The 22503-nt window shown below is 39.0% G+C and overlaps 1 protein-coding gene and 1 long non-coding RNA gene across 3 annotated transcripts in view; both read right to left on the bottom strand.

Annotated features, from left to right (window-relative positions):
* The window catches only part of CNTNAP5 (contactin associated protein family member 5), a 1071087-nt gene that overhangs the window by 971920 nt on the left and 76664 nt on the right, over positions 1 to 22503 (bottom strand). The window lies entirely within an intron of this gene.
* LOC120854699 lies at positions 163 to 19564 on the bottom strand. The gene is made up of 4 exons (XR_005719044.1): positions 19553 to 19564; positions 15034 to 15038; positions 6798 to 6864; positions 163 to 178 (listed from the first exon to the last, which is right to left on the bottom strand). It is a non-coding gene; the product is annotated as an uncharacterized LOC120854699 (long non-coding RNA).

The following is a 22503-nucleotide window of genomic DNA, read 5'->3' on the forward strand; positions in this document are numbered from 1 at the left end:
ATAACCTATGGATTATATAATGGATAACATGGTATTAGGATAATAATGTATAAATGGCTCTGTGTATATATATATATATTTGGCTTCCCAGGTGGTACTAGTGGTAAAGAGCCCACCTTCAAATGCAGGAATGCAGGAGATGGTAGAAATGCTGTTTCAATTCTTGGATTGGGGAGATCTCCTCGAGGAGGGCATGGCAAACCACTCTAGTATTCTTGCCTGGAGAATCCTATGGACAGAGGAGTCAGGCAAGCAGATAGCCTCTAATCTACACAGAAAAATAATTCCTACAAATTAAAAATATATATATATAAACCCATAGAAACATATTTATAGCTATATATTTATTGAGAAAATATTGCATATGCTAAAAGAGCTGAAAGCAATCTACAAATATACCTAAACAAAGGTCATATGATCGATAACATTTTCAAAGCTGTTCTGAGATCAGGAATAAACAAGGTTGTCTGTTATTTTTGCTACTATTGAATATTTTACAATGGGACTACCCAACTCAGCAAAGACAAAAATAATGTTTTAAACATTAGAATCAGAAAGGAAATATATAATTATCATTATTCATGGATGTTATTATATACATGGAAAATATGAAAAAAATCCATATATAAATTATTAGGATTAATGAGGTTGGCAAGACTGGTGGATTCAAGGTCAACTTACTAAATTTACTTCTGTATACTGGCAACAAACAGAAAATTATATTTGAAAATTATGTACAATTCACAGTAGCCTCAAAAATATAAAATACCTAAGAATGAATCTAAACAGAGAAGTACAGTCTTCTATGCAGAAAATTATAAAACATTATTGAGATAAATATACAATTAGATTTAAATAAAGAGAAGAGAGAGAGAATACAAGGTTGATTCACTCATGACTAATATTGTATAGATGTCAGTTATTCTCATACTGATTCAATGATTCATTATAATCCTGATCAATATCCCGCAAATTTTGTTTTGGAGCTTGACAAGCTTATTTTAAAATGCATATGGAAACTTAAAACACAAGAAGAGTTAATGATGATCTTGAATAAGGTGAGTGGACTTGTTCTCTCATCTATCAAGAGCTATTATAACTACAGTAATGAAGATCATGTGATATTAGCTCAAGGTTAGACAAATAACAAATGAAATAGAAATAGAAATCTAGAAATAACCTCATGTATATAGAGACACTTGGTTTACAGCTAAGGTGACACTGAAGAACAGGTAGACATGATCATTTTTTCTATGGTGTTAGAAAAATTGGAAAAAATAAAATAACATATGACTTGACTCCACAAAAATAAATTTCAGAAAGATTATTGATATACATGTAAAAGGCAGAACAGCAATGCTTCTAGATGATATTAATAGAATAGCTTATGATATCTTGGACAAGGTACAAGATGCCATAAAGAAAAAACATCACTCATTAGATCATTAAAGTTAGATCATTAAAATTAGATCATTAAAATTAAGAACTCTTATTTGAGCTTAATTAAGACAGAAAGTGAAAAAGAAGTAAAGAGCTTCTTGAGGAAGGTGAAAGAAGAAAGTGAAAAAGTTGGCTGGGAATGCATGTACACCTGTGGTGGATTCATGTCAATGTATGGCAAAACCAATACAGAATTGTAAAGTAAAATAAAAAATAAATAAATACATAACAACAACAACAAAAAAACCTCAACGTTCAAAAATGAAGATTATGGCATCTGATCCCATCATTTCATGGCAAATAGGTGGAGGGAAAATGGAAACGCTGACAGAATTCATTTTCTTGGGCTTCAAAATCACTGCAGACAATCTCTATAACCATGAAATTAAAAGACGCTTGCTCCTTGGGATGAAAGGAATGACAAACCTAGATAGCATATTAAAAAGCAGAGACATCATTTTGTCAACAAAGATCTGTGTAGTCAAAACGACAGATTTTCCAGTAGTCATGTATGTACAGATGTGAGAATTGGACCTTAAAGAAGGCTGAGCACCAAAGAGCCAATGCTTTCAAATCGTGGTACTGGAGAAAACTCTTGAGAGTCCCTTGGACAGCAAAGAGATCAAACTAGTAAATCCTAAAGGAAATGAACCATGAATATTCATTGGAAGGACTGATGCTGAAGATGAAGCTCCATACTTTGGACCCCTGATGAGAAGAGCTGACTCATTGGAAAAGACCCTGATGCTGGGAAAGATTGAAGACAGGAAGAAAAGGGGCGATAGAGGATGAAATGGTTGGATTGCATCACTGACTCAATGGACATGAGTTTGAGCAAACTCCGGGAAATAGCAAAGGACAGGGAAGCCTGGCTTACTGCCATTCATGAGGTCACAAAGTGTCAGTCATGACTTATTGACTGAACAACAACAGAGTGAGTAAAGAAACAATAGGGTAGATAGGAGGTATTTGCAACACATAATAGACCTAACGGTCTAACCTATATAGCAAAAGAATTCCTACAAGTAACAATATATAGATAAACCAATAGGCAAAAGATAGGCAAAAGATCTAAACTGACCTAGTAGCTGATTTTGCAGTATGGAGGTACAGATTTGTTTTAGTTTGTCATAGATGTTTTTGCCTCCTTTTTTTTTTTTTTGAAGTGAGAAATATAGCATATGTGCAGGAAAGAGCATAAGAAACTTGAAAACTCAAATATTTCTCACTCTTTATAATTCATTGTATGAATTTAGTAACTTATCTTTTTTTACTATTGTTATTCATTTGCAAAGTTTTTAGTTTTCAAATATTGTGACTAATGCTGCTATGTTCCTGAAATATGTTTTGGTTATAACTTGTTCATGTGCTTCTGCGAGATAAACATCTAGGGGCAGAATTGCTGAGGCCGAGGATATGGGTATGCAACCTCAAATGCTAGTAGATAAAAGTAAAATGGTTTCCAAAATGTTTGCATATATTTGCATTCACTACATCAATCCCTTGCTAACATCTGATATTGTCAAGATTTTTCAATTTGAGACATTTTGGCAGTTGTATATGAGATCCTATTTTTCTTTAATGGGCATTTCCTCAATTTCTAATGGAAATTAATGAACTGTAGGTCCAAATAACAACCTGAAAGAATCACAATGGAATACAATATTGATATAAAAGCCAAATACAAAATAATTATATCTATAGTGTTTAAGGATGCTCACTGCAGAGATAAAACTATAAAGAAATGTATGAATATGGTTACTGAAACAGTATGAGAGGTGGTTATCTTTTTTAGGGAGGGAGATGAGTATAGGGACCCGGCTGCAGGCTCTGGGTTCTGGTGATTTTTTTTTTTTTTTTTAACATGAATGGTGCCTCTACAGGTAATCACTTTGTAATATATCATTAAGCATTTTTGTATTGTGAACTTTAGGAACACAAAATTGAATCAAATGTTAAAAGGAAATAAATACTTCAACAAATGAACTCAGCTGATACATGGAAAGAGGATAATGCCTAACTGTGCTAGTTAAACTGCAGAATAAACAGGAAAATACCAGCTAATGGCCCTTCTCTCTAAGCAGTGTGACAAACTGGCTTAGCTGACATGAATCCCTTGAGAAAAACAGGTGGTCAGAATACCACTTCAGTGAAATTTTGAGGTTTCTGGGCAAGAGGGAAAACAATGTTTCATGTTTCAGATAGAGTCTTAGGTCTGAGCTAGGCATCTATGTCCAAATATACAGGTAACTGGATGTAACTCAAGGAACAGCTAAGGCGGGTTCTAGGAGCTAGGCAAGGGATGGGGAAGGGATAGGGTACTAGGCATAAGGAAGTCTATGCCTTTTAGAACGAAAGACAATTATATCAAGGAATGACAAAGCAAAATGCATAACCTGAAGGTAATCATTGTGAGTATTAAAGAAGCCAGACTGTGACTAGCATTGGCGTGTTCCTTTAGTTTGACAAGTTTAAGAGCCAGGTTTGTACACAAAACCCTGAAACCTTCAAGTTTAACATTTCTTTGGAAAGAAGCATCAAATATCATCCTTATATTCAGAACAGTTTAAGATTCCAGCCAATTTTCATGAGTGGGGCTCTCAGGTCCAGGAAGGATAAATCATAGGTGTCATGACCCAGGAGGGATGTATCCAGGGATGGGACAGAGCTGGAAAGGACCCACCAGCACCACAGCCATAGATACACTGAACTGTGCAGTGATGAAAAACCCTAAGAAGACAAGGTCTCGTGACTCAGCTCTGAGTTTAGAGAAATTGTGAAGTCAGAAATGAAAAGAAAGTTGTTGTTTGGGAGGAAGATTATGATTATGATTAATATGGGGAAAGGCTGGAAAGAAGGCAACATGATGTTATAGGAATTTTTATGATGCCCCCAAAGTATCATTTGCCTAGGGCTTCAACTTTTCAAATGCTCAGCATTTCTTATTGTGGCTGCCCAACCGGTTTTGTGTCAAGAATCTTGTAGTTTCTTCAGGGAGGCTGTTTTCCTGTCTTCATATCACTCATGGAGCCCGAGTGAGGGTATGATGATTTGAGCTTCTAGGAGAGATCAATAATTTTATGTTCCATGAATGATCAAATACTGTATCCACTGTGACAGATTCATATTATTAGCATACAAGCAATATGGAGCTCAATAACAATGTCAGATTCAGTCGCTACAAGTTGAAAATGCATGAGACACCCAACCCCCGATCGCTGCCAGCAAGGAGACACCAGCTTATCTGTAATCACAGGGACTACAAACAATTTCACTCTAAGATATGCAGTTATGCTTTCGTCTGTTTTCATAATGGGCTTCCAGCCGGCTGAAAAACCTAAACTCGCTCTCAACTCTCAGAAGTCCCCCCTCTTTGTGTGTGTTCTTCCTTTGCTCTCTGTGGCCTCTCCCAAGTGTGTATGGAATTTGCCCAAATTTCATTTCATTTTTTGATTGTCTGCCAGCTAGATAATAACAGGCATCTGATCAAGGGTTGAGTTAAGCGCTCCATCCAGCAGTATTTATGCAACATAAATTATTCATCCTGTACCACCCTGGACAGATCACGCTTTGATTATACAGTCATTTTTCCATCCATTCATTTACCAGCCTAGCTGAGATCATGGAGGATCAGAGGAGCCACGCTTGTGAATAGATAATGAACTCGGGCTCTTCACCCTCTGTGTCCTCGGCTCCCCTTTTGGTGGTGAGCTCTCCATCAAGGGCCTTTGTGAAGATCAAATGAGGTGATAGATGTGAAAGTTCTTTAAATGGTAAATGTACTGTATAAATAGACGCAGTCGTCCTTAGGAAGTACACACTTCAAGTGAATGCTTTGGGGTCACAGATCTGCCTTTGAATGCCAACCAGTTGTATGACCCTGGTGAACAGCTTAAGCTATTTGGGACTCAGTTTTATTGTTTGTAAAATGAGACCAATAGCCATCTGTTAGGATGGGTGAAAGGATGCAATGAAATCACACCTGTACAATGCTAGGATGTCAGGCTATAGCAAGTATTCAATAAAGAATCTTCTCTAGCATTTTTGTGTGCTCAGTCATATCCTACTCTTTGCAATCCCATGGACTATAGCCCACCAGGCTCCCCTGCCCATGAACTTTTGCAGTCAAAATACTGGAGTGGGTTGCCATTTCCTTCTCCAGGGCATCTTCCCAACCCAGGGATAGAACCGGCTTCTCTTGAGTCTCCTGCATTGGCAGGTAGATTCTTTACCACTAGTGCCACCTGGAAAGTAGTCTTTGAATCTTTGATGGCATTTATCATTTTGAGGCACCCTGGATATCATTATTTTGTGTTTCTTTTTCTTTAATATGTATATGTGCTTTTGCAGCTGGCAGTTCGATTCTAATTTCCTAAAAGGAGACAGTTTTTACTTTCTTAGCTTCCTCCTCTCCCAGGGCCAAACATAGTGCCAAGTGTACGAATATGATTTCATTGATTGCAGGAGTCCACAGATAGCTATAAAAGTGGAATCTCTATTCAGCAGATGTCTTTTCTTTGCATCTGCTCCCCTACTCCTAAGTAGGAAGCCTTATGCTTACTACAAAAGAGGCAGTCTATGCACATGGACAGAATATATAATAGGAAAATGACTCAGATAAGAATACAGACTCTTTCACTAATCTGACAGCAAAACCATCAAAACCTGGAGAGGTGGTCCGTGAATGATTGCATGTGAACAACAAAAAAGGTTGATTCCTACACCCTTCAAGTGTTCAGCTTACTAAGATGACCTGTGATGTGTTAGGGAGCATATGTTATAATTTCAGGCAATTAAACACTAAAAGTTAAAGCTATTTATAAAATTGTTTGTCTTGTATATCAATTACTTTGCAGGGCTAAGTGTGATTTGAGGAGACCAGGGGAAAATAAAAATCTGGGTCACTTCTTTAAAAAAGAACAGAAAGAGCATGCCATTAAAAGTACTAAAATAAAAAAAAATTGTATGATACAAATGAATTTATATACAAAACAGAAATAGACACACAGACATAGCAAACAGACTATGAAAAACAATAAATGCTGGAGAGAGTGTTGAGAAAAGGGAACCCTCATCAACCCACCAGTTGATGGGAATGCAAAGTGATATAACCATGATGGAGAAAAGAATGGTGATTCCTTAAAAAACTGGGATTAAAACTACTATATAACCCAGCAACCCCACTACTGGGCACATACCCTTAGGAGACCATAATCGAAAGCGACACATGACGCCAATGTTCACTGTAGCACAATTTATAATAGCTAGGATATGGAAGGACTTCCCTGGTGGCTCAGATGGTAAAGCATCTGTCTACAATGCGGGAGACCCGGATTCGATCCCTGGATGGGGAAGACCCCCTGGAGAAGGAAATGGCAATCCACTCCAGTACTATTGCCTGGAAAATCCCATGGACAGAGGAGCCTGGTAGGCTACAGTCCATGTGGTCACAAAGAGTTGGACACGACTGTGAGACTAATCACATCACAGGATATGGAAGCAACCTAGATGGCCACTGACAGATGAATGGCTAAAGAAGCTGTGGTACGTATACACAATGGAGTATTACCCAACTATAGAAAGGAACACATTTGAGTCAGTTCTAATGAGATGGGTGAACCTAGAGCCTACTATTCAGAGTGAAGCAAGTCAGAAAGAGAAAGACAAATATTATATGTTAACTCATATGATATGGGCTTCTCTGGTGACTCAGACGGTAAAGAATCTGCCCACAATGTCGGAGACCTGGGTTTGGTCCCTGAGTTGGGAAGATCCCTTAATGAAGACACGACAACCCACTCCGGTATTCTTGCCTGGAGAATCCCCATGGAGAGAGGAGAATTGCAGGCTACAGGCCACGGGGTCACAAAAAGACAGACACAACTGAGTGACTAAGCACAAGACACGGCATGGAATCTAGAAAGATGGTACTGATGATACTATTTGCAGAGTAGCAAAGGAGATACAGATATAAAGAACAGAATTTTGGTCACAGCTGGGGAGGGAGAGGGTGAGATGAGAAAATAGTATTGAAACACATGCATTACCATATGTAAAATGGATAGCCAGTGGGAACTTGCTGGATAATGCAGGGAACCCAAAGCTGGCATTGTGCTTAGTCTCTCAGTGTGTCTGACTCTTTGGAACCCCGTGGACTGTAATCTGCCAGGCTCCTCTACCATGGGGATTCTTCAGGCCAAGAATACTGAAGTGGGTTGCCATGCCCTCCTCCAGGATATCTTCCCAACCCAGGGATCAAACCCAGGTCTCCTGCACTGCAGGTGGATTCATTACCATCTGAGTCACCAGGCTCTGTGACAGTTTAGCAGTGTGGGATGGGGAGGGAAGTGGAAGGGAGGTTTAAGAAGGAGGGGACATGTGTATGCTTGTGGCTGATTCATGTTGATGTATGGCAGAAATCATCACAATATTGTAAAGTAATTATCCTCCAATTAAAAATAAAATAAAATTTAAAAATAGAAGAAAACAAAGCTTATAGTTACCAAATTGGAAAGGAGGGAGGGATAAATTAGGACTTTGGGATTAACATGCACATACCAGATGGCATGGTGGTAAAGAATCTGCCTGCCCATGCAGGAGATACAGAAGATGTGGGTTCAATCCTTTGGTCATGACGATCCCCGGAGTAGGAGCCACTTCAGGCAATCCACTGCAGTATTCTTGCTTGGAAAATTTCATGGACAGAGGAACCTAGTGGGCTACAGTTTATGGGATCGCAAAGAGTCAGACATGACTGAGCACGCATGACTACACATAAAATAGGTAACCAACAAGGATCTACAGTGCAGCAGAAGGAAATATATTCAGTATTTTGTAATAACCTGTAAGACAAAGAAAGCTGAAAAAAGGTGCCTGTATAACTGATTCACTTCGCTGTACAGCAGAAACTAGCACAACTTTATAAGTTAACAGTACATCAATTAAAATATATAAATAAGTGTGTTTTGAAAGTACTGAAATGCTTATACAAGTGTTTCTCTTTCTTCTTGGTATCTTTGACCTGTTATGGTGTTTTTTTTGAGTGTCACATTCCATCAGGCAAGGGGATGCTTCCCAGGTGAGTGCAGACTCTTTCAGGTGCCCCTGGAGCCTCCCTGTGACTGGGTAAGTGGACCAGTTGAGGCAGTTTCCCCTCCTTCCAGCAGCCCAACGTAAGCCCCAAGCTCAGACCTCAGTGGGAAAGTCAGTGTGCTTTTCCCATGGCCCTGCACGCCAGCCTATGGAGGATGAGCAACCCCAGGGGATTGTGAAGTCTGTTCCAGAGCAGGCTAGGTACCGCATATGGTGTGTACAAGAGACTTGCCTCCTCTGGGTTGCTGGCCTCAGACTCTGGTGTTACCCACCTGGGGCAACGACAGCTCTGTCATGTCCTCTCCGGAGATACCATAAAGTAAATCTTCATAGTCACCTCTCCCTAGGTGTGTGCTTACGTTACTACCATGAAGGGAGGAGGGTGGCTGTCCTTGTGTGGGCATCAGGGGGAGCCTGGGGCATTAGGAGGTGAGGAAGAAGGCAGGCACCCTAAATCGATTTGTGAGCCCAGCTCTAAGTTCTCTGCAAGTGTGTCTTTGTCCCAGTGGACATCACTTGCAAAGACAAAATTATTAATAATTTCAAGGGTGCCCAGGGAAAGACCCTTAAGACCATGGAGCTCTGTGTGAATATGCTGGTTGCATGTTCATAAAACTTTCTCTGATTCCCTTATGTTGCTATGTTTTGTGGAACCACTTTCCTTGTAGCCAAGATGTAAATTACTACTTAATACTTCTCAAAAATTCTTCTTTTGTGCTTTTAATGTGATGGTGGGCTGGTAATAATCTGGTTAGTTAGAATGTAAAGAGGATACAGGCTTAAATGAGAGTAAGTAAATCTCCTGTAAGGAATGTATGTGAACTTTAGGACCTCATCTTGGAGAAAATATTTTCTGATTACTTTTTCGTTTCTGAAATGTATTAAGGGAATCACTATTGTATCTGTATTGAAACGGTGATTCACCACTGCAGGGTTTCTAACTGGTGTGTGACAAAAAGCAGCTTGTTATGTGACAAATCATTTCTACTGTCATCTATAAAGCTGGGAATCGTTATTATGAATGTACTATGATAATCTGTATAGACATTCTATATGTATATGATAAAGTAGCATTTCCCCTTCTTGTCTGAGAAATGACTCAAAAGCATAAGGAAGAGGTATAAAAAATGCAAGCTATGTTATAAACAAAAATAATATAGAGATGAAGTAAGAGAGAAAGGTTGGGAGAGCAAAAGGATTAGAAAGTGGAAGTAGTCTTCTGAGCTCCTCATCTTATATAGATGGTTGTGAAACACTAACATTTTAAGTAATAGAGGAATAGGCATATCAAAGTGACACAGGTGAACTCAGAGAAAGACAACATAATAAACTAAAGCCAGGTGGTGACAGGTAAGTGTAAGGTAGAGAAAAGACTAATTTAACCATTTGTCATGGCCAGAGGTCAGAATCAGATGTCTTTAAGGAAACAGTATTGAAGATATATAAAGTTATATGTAGAGTTTATATATATAAAGTTTATATAAAGATATAGATAACTCTAAAGTTAATTACTAGACTAAATCTATTAAATTGTCAAATTTAATTATTTAAAATAATTTACTCATACGCATATGCATATACATGTGTGTATGTGTGTATATATAATGTGTATATGATAATTTATACATATATTATCATATGATTATATATATATACACATATATATATACACAAAAACTCATGATTGAGTTAGTTGCTCAGTCATGTCCGACTCCTTGTGACCCCATGAACTATAGCCTTCCAGGCTCCTCTGTCCATGGAATTCTCCAGGCAAGAAACTAGAGTGGGTAGCCATTCCTTCTCCAAGGGATCTTCCCAGTCCAGGGTTTGAATCCAAGTCTGCTGCATTGCAGGCAGATTCTTTACTGTCTGAGCCACTAGGGAAGCCCATAAAAAAGACATATATATATGACACACACACACACAAACACACACTAAATATCACTAAAATAAGGCCAATAAAATACAGATTGTTTGGAAAAATATTTTTGCAAAGTCATAAGAAACACAATTATATCAGAAACTGTTTGAAGGACCAAAAAAACACATTATTCCATGCAATAAAATCTACAGAGTTAAATCCACCTACTTAAAGAAACAAACATTCCAAGATTAAATGAAAGCAAACCCCAGCTCCATAGTGTATCTGAGGAACACACCTGAAACAAATCATTTAGAGAGTGTGAAAATAAGATAATGAGCAAAGGTGAACAGGAAAGCACCAAGGCAACTTTGTGAAGGCAAGAAATTAATTTCTTAGATTTCCCTGTCTTCTAAGAGTCTAGTAACAAAAGGCCACTTGAGGCAAATTTGGGAAGGGAACTGGAGTTTCTAAATGTTCCTTAACAGTCAGATATAAAGAGAGACAGATGCTAGGCAGTCCATTGTTCTCCCCTCCAGATCCTGCTCTTCCTCCTAAAGCTGGCCCCGATAACTCTCAGTGGTCCCAGCTCATCTGCAGAGGCTAGCTATGAACCCACAGAGGGGATACAGATTTCTTTCTCAGTGAACTCCTTTTAACAGAGTCAGCTGAGTCAGGTCAGGCTGTCCAGGTCAGTCCCTGCATGGGGTAGAAGGAGCCAGGACAGGCAGCTCGAAGCATGGGATCCTGTCCCATGAAGCAGTGTCCTCCTCCCCTAGGTTTCCATGGTGGTGACTGGCTTCAGCAGTGGCTGAACATGCTTGACTTCTCAGAGGTGTCTGAAAGTTCCCACTGTCCACTGCACTGGTGCTTGAAGAGAGCTGCTTAGTGAGGATGCCTCTGACTTTCTGACCCAAACAAGAAGATATATATATATATATGAGAGGGTATGGAAAAATACACAGAAACGAATTAATAATAGACTATAATTCTCCTCTTTTATTCCATGAAAAATCAAGTGGTCAAAAAAAAAAAAGTGCATAGATGACTTATGTGTGTGTGAGTCAGTCCTATCTGACTCAGTGACCCCATGGACTGTAGCCAGCTAGAATCCTCTGTCTATGGGATTCTCCAGCTAAGAATACTGGAGTGGGTTGCCATGCCTTCTTCCAGGGCATCTTTACGACCCAGGGATTGAACTTGTGTCTCTTATGTCTCCTGCATTGGCAGGCAGGTTCTTTACCACTAGCACCACCTGGGAAGCCCAAATAAATGATTTAAGTAATATAATTTTTAAAGTAGACTTAATAGTAGATCTATCTATGTTAACCTCTGTAGCCTAATAACTGTGATGATAACTTGAGATGATCCATAGAAACTTCTAAATGACTGATGACAAAATGTGTATGAATATATTCTCCAAAATAAAATAATGCAAGCAATACTATCTGATCATGATGAGGCAAAGCTGGAATTAGCATAAAAGCCAGAAAATCAATTGATTCTACCTCTGATAAGTTAAATAACAACAACAGAAGGCAACAACAACATAGTAAAACAATTCCTGGGCTAAACAGTAAATCAGTTCAGTTCAGTCACTCAGTCATGTCCGACTCTCTGCGACCCCATGAATCACACACGCCAGGCCTCCCTGTCCATCACCAACTCCCAGAGTTCACTCAAACTCTTGTCCATCAAGTCAGTGATACCATCCAGCCATCTCATCCTCTGTCATCCCCTTCTCCTCCTGCCCCCAATCCCTCCCAGCATCAGAGTCTTTTCCAATGAGTCAACTCTTCACATGAGGTGGCCAGGTACTGGAGTTTCACCTTTAGCATCAGTCCTTCCAATGAACACTCAGGATGGATCTCATTTAGGATGGACTGGTTGGACCTCCTTGCAGTCCAAGGGACTCTCAAGAGTCTTCTCCAACACCATAGTTCAAAAGCATCAATTCTTCGGCACTCAGCTTTCTTCACAGTCCAGCTCTCACATCCATACATGACCACTGGAAAAACCATAACTTTGACTAGACAGACCTTTGTTGGCAAAGTAATATCTCTGCTTTTTAATATGCTGTCTAGATTGGTCATAACTTCCCTTCCAAGGAGTAAGCGTCTTTTAACTTCATGGCTGCAATCACCATCTGCAGTGATTTTGGAGCCCAAAGAAATAAAGTCTGACACTGTTTCCCCATCTATTTCCCATGAAGTGATGGGACCAGATGCCATGATCTTTGTTTTCTGAATGTTGAGCTTTAAGCCAACTTTTTCACTCTCCTCTTTCACTTTCATCAAGAGGCTTTAGTTCCTCTTGACTTTCTGCCATAAGGGTGGTGTCATCTGCATATCTGAGGTGATTGATATTTCTCCCGACAATCTTGATTCCAGCCTGTGTTTCTTCCAGCCCAGCGTTTCTCATGATGTACTCTGCATAGAAGTTAAATAAGCAGGGTGACAATATACAGCCTTGATGTGCTCCTTTTCCTATTTGGAACCAGTCTGTTGTTCCATGTCCAGTTCTAACTGTTGCTTCCTGACCTTCATACAGGTTTCTCAAGAGGCAGGTCAGGTAGTTTGGTATTCCCATCTCTTTCAGAATGTTCCACAGTTTATTGTGATCCACACAGTCAAAGGCTTTGGCATAGTCAATAAAGCGGAAATAGATGTTTTTCTGGAACTCTCTTGCTTTTTCGATGATCCAGCATACTAGATACTAAAAAAGGCAGAATCTCTAGAAAATGATATCTAAAGTTCTTTCTTGGAACTGGGCGTTGAGGTTTGACTCCCATTTGAATGAATGGTATGAGAGTAAAGAAAAAGACAGACAAAATGCATAGCTTCGTCACTACTTTGGGACCATCTGTGAATTCTCTCTGCAGCAGAATAGGAACTGAATCCTTAAATGATTGAGTGCCTTGCCCAAGGCATGACCACAGAGCCAGTGAATGGACAGAGCTGGGATGAAGACCCTAGTCACATAACTTCTTGACCTGTGCTCCTTTCATCTGCAAAATCAGCCTGAGTCCAGGATATAATTATGCCCTGAGGATGTCTTTATTTTATTATTCTGCAATTTTCCCTGGTAGTTTCTTCATTTGTTTCACATAACAGTTTACTTAATTTTTTTTATTTCTTTGAAAAGTGGCCCAAGGGACTTGAATGAATGCCTTTGGCCTTGCTTTTAATATCTGCAAAAGAGAACTCCAAGGTCCCTCTTTTTAAAAATTCAACGCATTTTGCTTCCTTGATATTTAATCTTATTTTAGGTGGTGATGGAGAAGATTTGGAAGCCTTGGTGTTTAGTAGGAGTTCAGTGTCGGGGAAGATCATGGATGTCCTTAATGTTGGCAGTAGGCCCTAAAAGACTTGTAAGCATTCACTTCTGTTGGTGGCAGAGGCCTGTCAGTGACTCTAGGTCAGGTACCCCATCAGCTCTTGAGAGAGAAAAGGTATGCAAAGCTATAGTTGGTTTGAGACAGAAATACAGCCTCTGTTAAAAAGAGCACATCTAATAAAATCAGCCTAATTCTGTCTGGAAAAAGGCCTGAAACAAATGATCAACTTGGGGTGGCCATTTAAGCTGTCTGTGTTGATAATGTTGATCTGCTGTTTCTGTCTTTGTCCAAACATCAGACATGTATTTGCATAGTTTCCTGACATTTTGGTCTATGGGTTTATTAAAACTGGAGCGAGCGAATCATTGAATTAAATAAACTTTCAAGTTCAACTTTGGAGTCTATTCTATAATCAATAAATGCCTTGTCTGGATTTCTCTTTAGCACCTGCACCTGAGCAGAAGGAGGCTGCCCTATATTTCTCATCCACCTCACATACATTCTATCTTGTGTGATTGTACAGCCCTTGCCTACTCTTGCCTGAGATTCTTTTGCTTTTTTTGTTTTTAATATTTACTTTTATGAATTTCTTCGACTGTGCTGGATCATAGTTGGGGCATACATAAGCTTTGGTCTTTTTTGCAGCATGTGGAATATTTAGTTGTGGTGTGTGGGATCTACTTCCCTGACCAGAGATTGAACCTGGGACCCCTGCATTGGGAGCATAGAGTCTTAGCCACTGGTCTACCAGGAAAGTCCCTCTTTTGTTTCTTCTCAGTTTTGTTCTTTCAGCTTGACCTACCTGGGAATCAGCACCATGTTGGAGGACAACCCCAGATGGGTAGTGTAGAATTCTTGTTAAAAGTGTGAGATCTGATGTCAGAGAGTTGTTTGAGTTTGGAGTATGGTTCTTTCACTCAGTATATGTAAATCTGAGCAAGGCACTTAATTTTTCTTGTTTTCTCATTTGATAAATGGGGTTAGTACTTGCTTTTGAAAGGAAAAAGGAATATTATATGCATAAAGCAGTTAAAACCATCAATGTATTGTAGTATGTGATCAAAAATATTAGCTAGGATTATTTGCATTGTCATGGGCAACATTATTACTGTGATTCATCCCAGGACTTGCTTATCTCCTGAAACCTGTGATCTAAGTGTGGCCAGGTTCTATGTGTCCTGCCCCTTTCTAGTTAAAGCACGTGTAATAAGAATAGTGGCTACTAAACGGACTCTTCCCACAGTGCTTCTTCATATCCTGTGGACTCCTGTAAGCACAGTGAGCATCACAACTTCCTTTGAACTTGATCTGGATGGGCCTGATAATCTATGTGAGTCTGCTTCTTCTGACTCCAAAAATCCTGAGTCTGCTTTTTGATCCTCAAGACAATGCCTTCCTGTCCTGGGCTCCCTCCTACACTGCGCTCCACAATTGGTCTAACTGCTGGGTCTGTGGAGCACTCCCCTCTTCATCAATGGAAGGCTTCCCATGGTGGGCATCTCCACTTCAAGGAAGGACTTTCTTTCTCCAAGGCTGGAAACACCTGTGACAACAATCATATGTGAAGCCTCTTCTTAATCTGATGACATCTAACAGTCCTAAATGGACTGGTACAACACTTTGTACCCTAACTGTGGACATAATGTGACTTTTAACTCTGCTGATTGTTCCTTTTTTCTGTTTGCTCCCTGAATGTGTAACCATGTGACTGGATTTGTTTTTAGCTGCATGAAGGCTTTTAAGTTACAAATGGTTGCTTAAACTCCTGCTACTGTGGCAGCTTTCTCCAACTAATCCGTGGGGCCCCTGGATCAGAGACTCTCAATATGAGGGTTAGGAGAACATGTTGCATCACCAATTTAGGGATGACTTCCCTTTCCCTAGGCAACATAATTCTCCTAAAAGAAGACAGGGGAATGAGAGGATAACAGATAGGAAGGCTAGGGGTCTCCAAGTGGAGGAAATAGATGCAAGTGTCAGATATTTTTTATCTCTGTCTTAAGCAGCAGGAGGAAACAAACTACAAGTGTCAGATTTTTGGCTTCCCTGATAGCTCAGTTGGTAAAGAATCCCCCTGCAATGCAGGAGACCCCAGTTTGATTCCTGGGTCAGGAAGATCCCCTGGAGAAGGGATAGGCTACCCACCCCAGTAATCCAGGGCTTCCCTTATGGCTCAGCTGGTAAAAAAATCTGCCTACAACGAGGGAGACCTGGGTTCAATCACTGGGCGGGGGGAAGATCCCCTGGAGAAGGGAAAGGCTACCACCTCCAGTATTCTGGCCTGGAGAATTCCATGGACTGTATAGTCCATGGGGTTGCAAAGAATTGGACGTGACTGAGCAACTTTAAATGTAAATGTAAATAAGAAGGGAATGCCTAAGGCATTTTGAAAGCTGCCCTCTTATTCCGTTTTTCCACTCCATTGAGTTTCATGATTCTTGATTCTTCAGCTCAATTTCCCAAATTTCAACTGTCATCTCACTTATGGGGAGGAAGTCAGTGTGGTACAATGTACAGACCTAGAAAGATGCCAGACTCTGAATAGTGCTAGGTTTGAACCCTTCCTAAATCTACCCCTTACTAATTATACTTATTGCTTATTCTATGCAATTTTTCATAACTTATTTTATTTCTCTGCACTTAAGTTTTCTGTAAGTTTTTTCTATAATCTACACTAGGTAACATCAAACTCATGATGCTATATTGAAATCAGAGCTGGATTCAAATTCTTATATCAAAGTTTGATACATAATTCAATTAGCTTTTTGACACTTAGCATGTGTCAGCTGCCATGCTAGATTCCTGGACACAAAAGTAAATATGGCAGAGTTTACCCTCAAGGGAATTGAAACTGGGTGAATGATAGATACACAAACCAAAGTCGTCATTCTAATGTGTAAATATCCAGACTTGGTGTCCCAGAAGAGAGACATCTCCCCTAAACTTTGGGCTGAAAGGAGTCTTCTTATGTTAGAGTACAGTTAATTGAGGCTGAAAGAATTGTTCAGGCACTAAGAATGTGAAGGGCATGTAAAGAACGTTAAGTAAAGCCCTCAAAATGAAGAGTGTACAGGGAGCAATAAACCCATTGATATGATCAGAACTTAAAGTGTGAGGAGAGATGTGGTGGGAGATAAATCTGAACAGATAAGGAAGATCTAAATTGTTGGTTTCTTCAGGGCTGCATGAGGGACCTTGGAATGTATTCACAGATAATAGGGAGACAATGAAATTCAGGGGGATTAGTCAATAAATAGTAGATGGTATTATTATGACTGCTCTTAAATAGGGCAATCGGCTCAGAGCATCCTCAGACTGACAACTGATATTGCCAACACAAGCTTGATCCCTCATCCATGTGATACTCGTTCAACAGAGCTGTTGATAATTTATACCCTTTCTTGACTTTCTCAGAGGAATAAAGTCAGTTTATCTAAAGCGGTAAACCATTCCTCAGGCTGACATCTTGCCAGTCTACCCTCTCCTCACCCCAGCTCTAACTATCCTATGCTGACACAGATAGTTACATAAGGCACAGACTCTGTGATAAGATTGTCCAGATATATATCCCAAATCTAACACTTTCTAGCTTTGCCTCTGGACATTTTTGTGTGTCCTTCAGTTCTTCAATTGTAAAATGGGGATAACAATTGTATATCACCCTCAGCATTGCTTTGATGATTGAATGAATTGATATACGTAATATCATTAAAACCATCTCCAGCATATTGTAAGTAGTAAGTACATTTGGCTTCTGTTAATTCTCTAAATTGTGTGAATTCCCCCCTCCCCACCCCCTGCCATTCCATCCTGAGATATGTGCTTCAGAGGTACTCTGTACAGTTCCTCAAGTAGAGCACAAAGAAAACCATGACCCACCAGATCTTCCGCACAAAGCACTGTGTGTTAAGTGCTACTGTCACATGCTAAGTACAGTGAGACAAAGCAGGTTCTGGTGCTGCCAGAATGTCTCTAAACGGGGCTTGATTAAAATGTGAGCAGTATATTATTCAACTATAAAGAGAAATAATGCCATTTGCAGCACCATCGATGGACCTAGAGATGATCATACTAAGCGAGGTAAGTCAGAAACAAAAAGACAAATATTATATGATATCACTTATATTTGGAATCTAAAAAAAAAAGGATACAACAAATGTATTTATAAAACAGAAATAGACTCACAGGCATAGAAAACTTATGGTTATCAAAGGGAAGGGGAAAAGAGATAAATTAGGAGGTTGGGATTAACATATACACACCACTATATATAAAATATTGGGTTGGCTAACCCAATAGCTAAACAAATGGATGCACTGTATAGCACAGAAGCTCAGTATCTTGTGATAGCCTATAATAGAAAATAATCTAAAATATATATATATATATATTTTAGATTTGGTTTTAATCTGTGTTTGCATGACTTGCATACTGATTACCTTGTTTGTTTGCTTATTCATACTCTAATGACTTCAACATTCTTGTCAGGAAAATTCCATGGACAGAGGAACCTGGTGGGCTATAGTCCATGGTTCGCAAAGAGTTGGACACAGCTGAGTGAATGAGCATGCGTGCATGCATATTCTAATGATGATGGTGGACTAAAGAAAACACCTTTCTTTGTCATCGAAGGATGTAGAAGTTGAGAGGAGAGGATGGTGAGAAAACAAAGGCTTCCTGGTGGTGATGGAACCACAGTGAAGCAACATGTACGGCAAAACCAATACAGCATTGAAAAGTAAATAAAAAATAAATAAGTAAATAAAAAATAGAGGGAGAAAAAAAAAGTAGTTAGCATCAAAATATCTGTGTCAGAATCCCAACAAGACCCTTCATTGGCTTGGCGTTCCCTGGACAAGTCACCTAACCAGCGCATTGTGTTCTCTGAAAACTAAGGGTATTTAAAGTATTTTTCTCATTGGGATAATGTGAGAATTTGATGAAATAGCATATGTGAGCATGCTTCATATGCTGTAAAGGAACATCCCAATTCTAGCTATTATTAGAAATGAGTCATGTTTGGATGGCAAATAAGTGTAATGACAATACACTCAAAGAAATTATATAGATAAATGAAAAGATTTGGCTTACTTGGGAACACAGAGGAAAACAATTTGACCAGACTAGTGAATACATTTCACCAACTAGTTCACTGGAATAAGTAAGACCTGCTTCCTATCCTTGAAGAGCGTTAAGGCTAATCAGGGAGACAGTGAGGGCTTTACAAGAGCGTTTCTGTCAGGGAGTATAAAAGGGATATGCCTGGAAATGGGTGTCTAAATTCCCATAAGAACAGATATTAACTCACTAGCAACAGAATTGATTATACTAGCAAAAAAGGAAGCTGTTGGAATTTTTGTGTGTGATAATGATGGACTCAAACTAAATTTTTTCCTGCATGCCTATTGCACAAAGGGATTTCCTTGTAGTTCTTTTAGCAGAGTTTGCATATAGCCCACAGAAATGTGTTTAGATGGGTAGATATATAATGGGGCAAAACCAAGTCCAACTAAGTAGACTACTTATCTAAACACAAATGGGAACTCAAGAAAATTAATGAAAGTCGAAGTATTCCTAGGGCAAGGATACTGGAATTGTTTGGGGGAATTGTATAATAGAATAGAATAAAGCAATTTACAAAGACTTCAAACTTGTGCATGTCAATGAAAATAGGAAAATATCAGAATAATCTTTGAGAGGTGGATGGGGGAGAATGTCCAGGGTATCACTGCCAAGGATCCTAAAGAGTAGGGTTTAAGAGATTTCTGGAGACTGGTGGATTTAGCTTTAATCTCTGTTCTCATATCTGCTCATCGGGCAACCTTAGGTACTTACTATTTTCCTATCCGAGCCTCATTTTCTTTATCTAGAAAATAGAGCTGACATTGTTGATCTCACATGGTTGTTTCAAAAGTTAAATAAAGACTTAAAAGTATTTACCACAGTGACTGTCATTCACTGTGCATTCCAATAAATATTGACTGACAAAAACTAAAATAGAGAAGATAGAAGCATACTCATGAATTTTTTTTAAAAGACAAGCTAAAACAAATAACCTTAAAAATGATATCATTGTCTTCAATGGAAGGCAGCAGAAGAGAGATTCATGCATGACTCATTCAGAAACAAGGTATCAAGGATAGAATATGTTTGGATACTTTCCTGTGGAAATAGGAGCATTAATATTTGCCCTCACGGACTTCACTAGTGATCCAGTGGTTGAAATTCTACCTTCCAATGTAGGGGACATGGATTGAATCCCTGGTTAGGGCACTAAGGTCCCACATGCAGTGGGGTGAAGCCCATAATTTTAAAAAAGTGAAATAGAGGATTAATTACTTTAAAAAATTACAAGGTGCTTCCAGGACAGAGAAAGAGCCGGGTAAGTCAATGGACAGTTACAGTAAGGGATTCTGTTTCAAAGGAGGAGGACAATTTCCACCCTAGTTGATTGTTCCCCTCAAAGGGTTAATTTACTCTGTCATATTCCCACAGACTCATGCTGATGCTCGGTGATGCTGCCATCTTATCCATGGGCAATGTCAATCCTACAGAAATCACTATCAGAGCTGTTTCACATCTCACCCACAAACTAGTTCCTTCTGGCCACCTCTCGTGTCCCTGGAACTCTGTGTACCTCTAACCATGCAAGTTTCAGGGCCCTCTTCAGTTTTGATGGTACTCTGAGCCATTTAAGAAAAATAAATGCCAATTTTCAGGATACTTTTCTTCTATATACTGGAAGTATTTTGCAATATATTGATTAAAAGAAAAAGAAAGCTTTGGGGTCATCCTCAAGAATATTATTATAATACATCTACAAATCTATGATGTATCCAGTGTGGCCAATCTCCACCCCCCAGCTCATGTATCCTTACAGTGTTCAACAGACAAGATCATATGAGCAGTCAGGGCAGATATGACTTATTCCTATTTTCAGATGAAGGACATAGAGTTTAGCTATATTAATAGAATTGCTTCAAATCATATAACTTTAGAAAATGACTGAGCAGAAACTAAATTTATGTGGGTCTGATTCTAAAAGTCCCTGCTCTTTCTGAAATGCTGATTCCTGGAAAGTATTAGTTCCTTCTGGTGAACACTTCTGTCCTTCTCTGCAAAGAAAAACGATTTGAGTTTTTATTAATGCATTTAGATCATCGTCTCTCATAACTCACCAATCTTCTCTGAGTCATTGTGCTAAAGCACTTCCAGTTCATTAGGTATTCCTTCTCTTTAGTCTGTGTTTCAAAACGCACTATTCAACCTTTATCTACACCAAACTCTATTTACCATCCATTTAGCTCTCTATTAAACTGAGGTGTCCAAATGAGCAAATTCTTCTTCTATTGGAAAGTAGTGGGTCTCATTATCAGTTATTTCCCGTAATTTAGTAGTGTCTGCAAATTCCCAAGCTTGCTTTCGAACACTGTGGATGTGATATCAGTAATACAAATCATGCAAGATAATGTTGAGTTGAAATAAGCATCTTTGTTTTCACCCCCATCAAGCTGACACTCCAATGGAATGCTATTATTATTGTAGCCTATATTCCAGGAGCTATTTTCTCTATCTTCTATCAGGGTCTGGAGACTAGAAAAAGTATTAAAATAAGTTCAAACTAGATATCTGCAAGATGAAATATCAACGGTGGCTTTGTTGTGCTTTGCCTTTACAATGTCAAATGTGATTTAATTTTTAATGTGACTATGGCTGCACATTTCTCCTAAAAGAAAAAGATCCTGTCATCTTCTATGCTAACCTGAAATGTCTAGTGTCTAATCATTCATATTCAGGCATTTATAGAGAGTCATCAAGCATTCATCTGGTACCAAATCAGGACTGAGTTTCTGATGCTTAGATAATCATCAGTCCTCAAAATGCAAGTCAAAAATCTACAGGGAGTTAATTATGACAGGTACCATTTATTCAATATTAGTTACATGCTATTTCAACTAAAGGTTTCACATATATTTACTATTCCTCACCATAAACTCTCAGCTAGTTCTACTTATTTTCCATTTCCCTGGTAAGAACACAGAGGATGAAAAAGGTCAAAGAACTTTCCAAAACCACATACTAAGATATCAAAACAAGATTCTAACACACGTTTGCCTAGTTTCACAGGCCATGGTCTGGTCCATAAATGATTTGGTGATAATAATTATGAAATCAAAGAATGTGAACAAGATGAAGAAGACCTAGTAAAATCCAGCCTCTTACCATAAGCTGTGTGTGCTATACTGAAAGATCTCCTTTCCTTAATCCTCTTCCCCTTTGCTGATACAGATTATGTCAGCAAGAAAGGATGCCTTTCATTCTGTGAGGGGAGATAGAGTTACTGCAAATATTCCTGAAATATAATGAAACGCTGTTGGAAGACCAGGTGTTTAATGAGAACAAAGGGATGCTGATGACCCAGAGAAGTGAGTGCAGGTTGTTGAAATGGTAGATGAAAGTCTAATCCCCATTATTTCACAACCTTGATAGGGTGGATAATTAAACGCACCGGCTTAAGAATCCGTCAACAGATTGTGCTCCCTGCTATTACTACATGAGGACCTGTAGTTCTTGTCTTGTTTTCCACTTTAGTCACAGAACCCCGAACATGCACACTAAAGAGCCACTGAGTGAATGACTGCTCTCCATAATCATTTTCAACCTATTTCTACAGCATAACTTGAGGTGCAGCTTTTAGGGAAAGCTGGAAAATATACGAAAAGAGAAAGCAAAGTAAAGACCATAGTTCTGAGATGGAGCAGGTGGAATAGAA

This window comes from Oryx dammah, unplaced genomic scaffold, assembly GCF_014754425.2.
Source record: "Oryx dammah isolate SB20612 unplaced genomic scaffold, SCBI_Odam_1.1 HiC_scaffold_27, whole genome shotgun sequence".
In the NCBI taxonomy this organism is placed as follows: Eukaryota; Metazoa; Chordata; class Mammalia; order Artiodactyla; family Bovidae; genus Oryx; species Oryx dammah.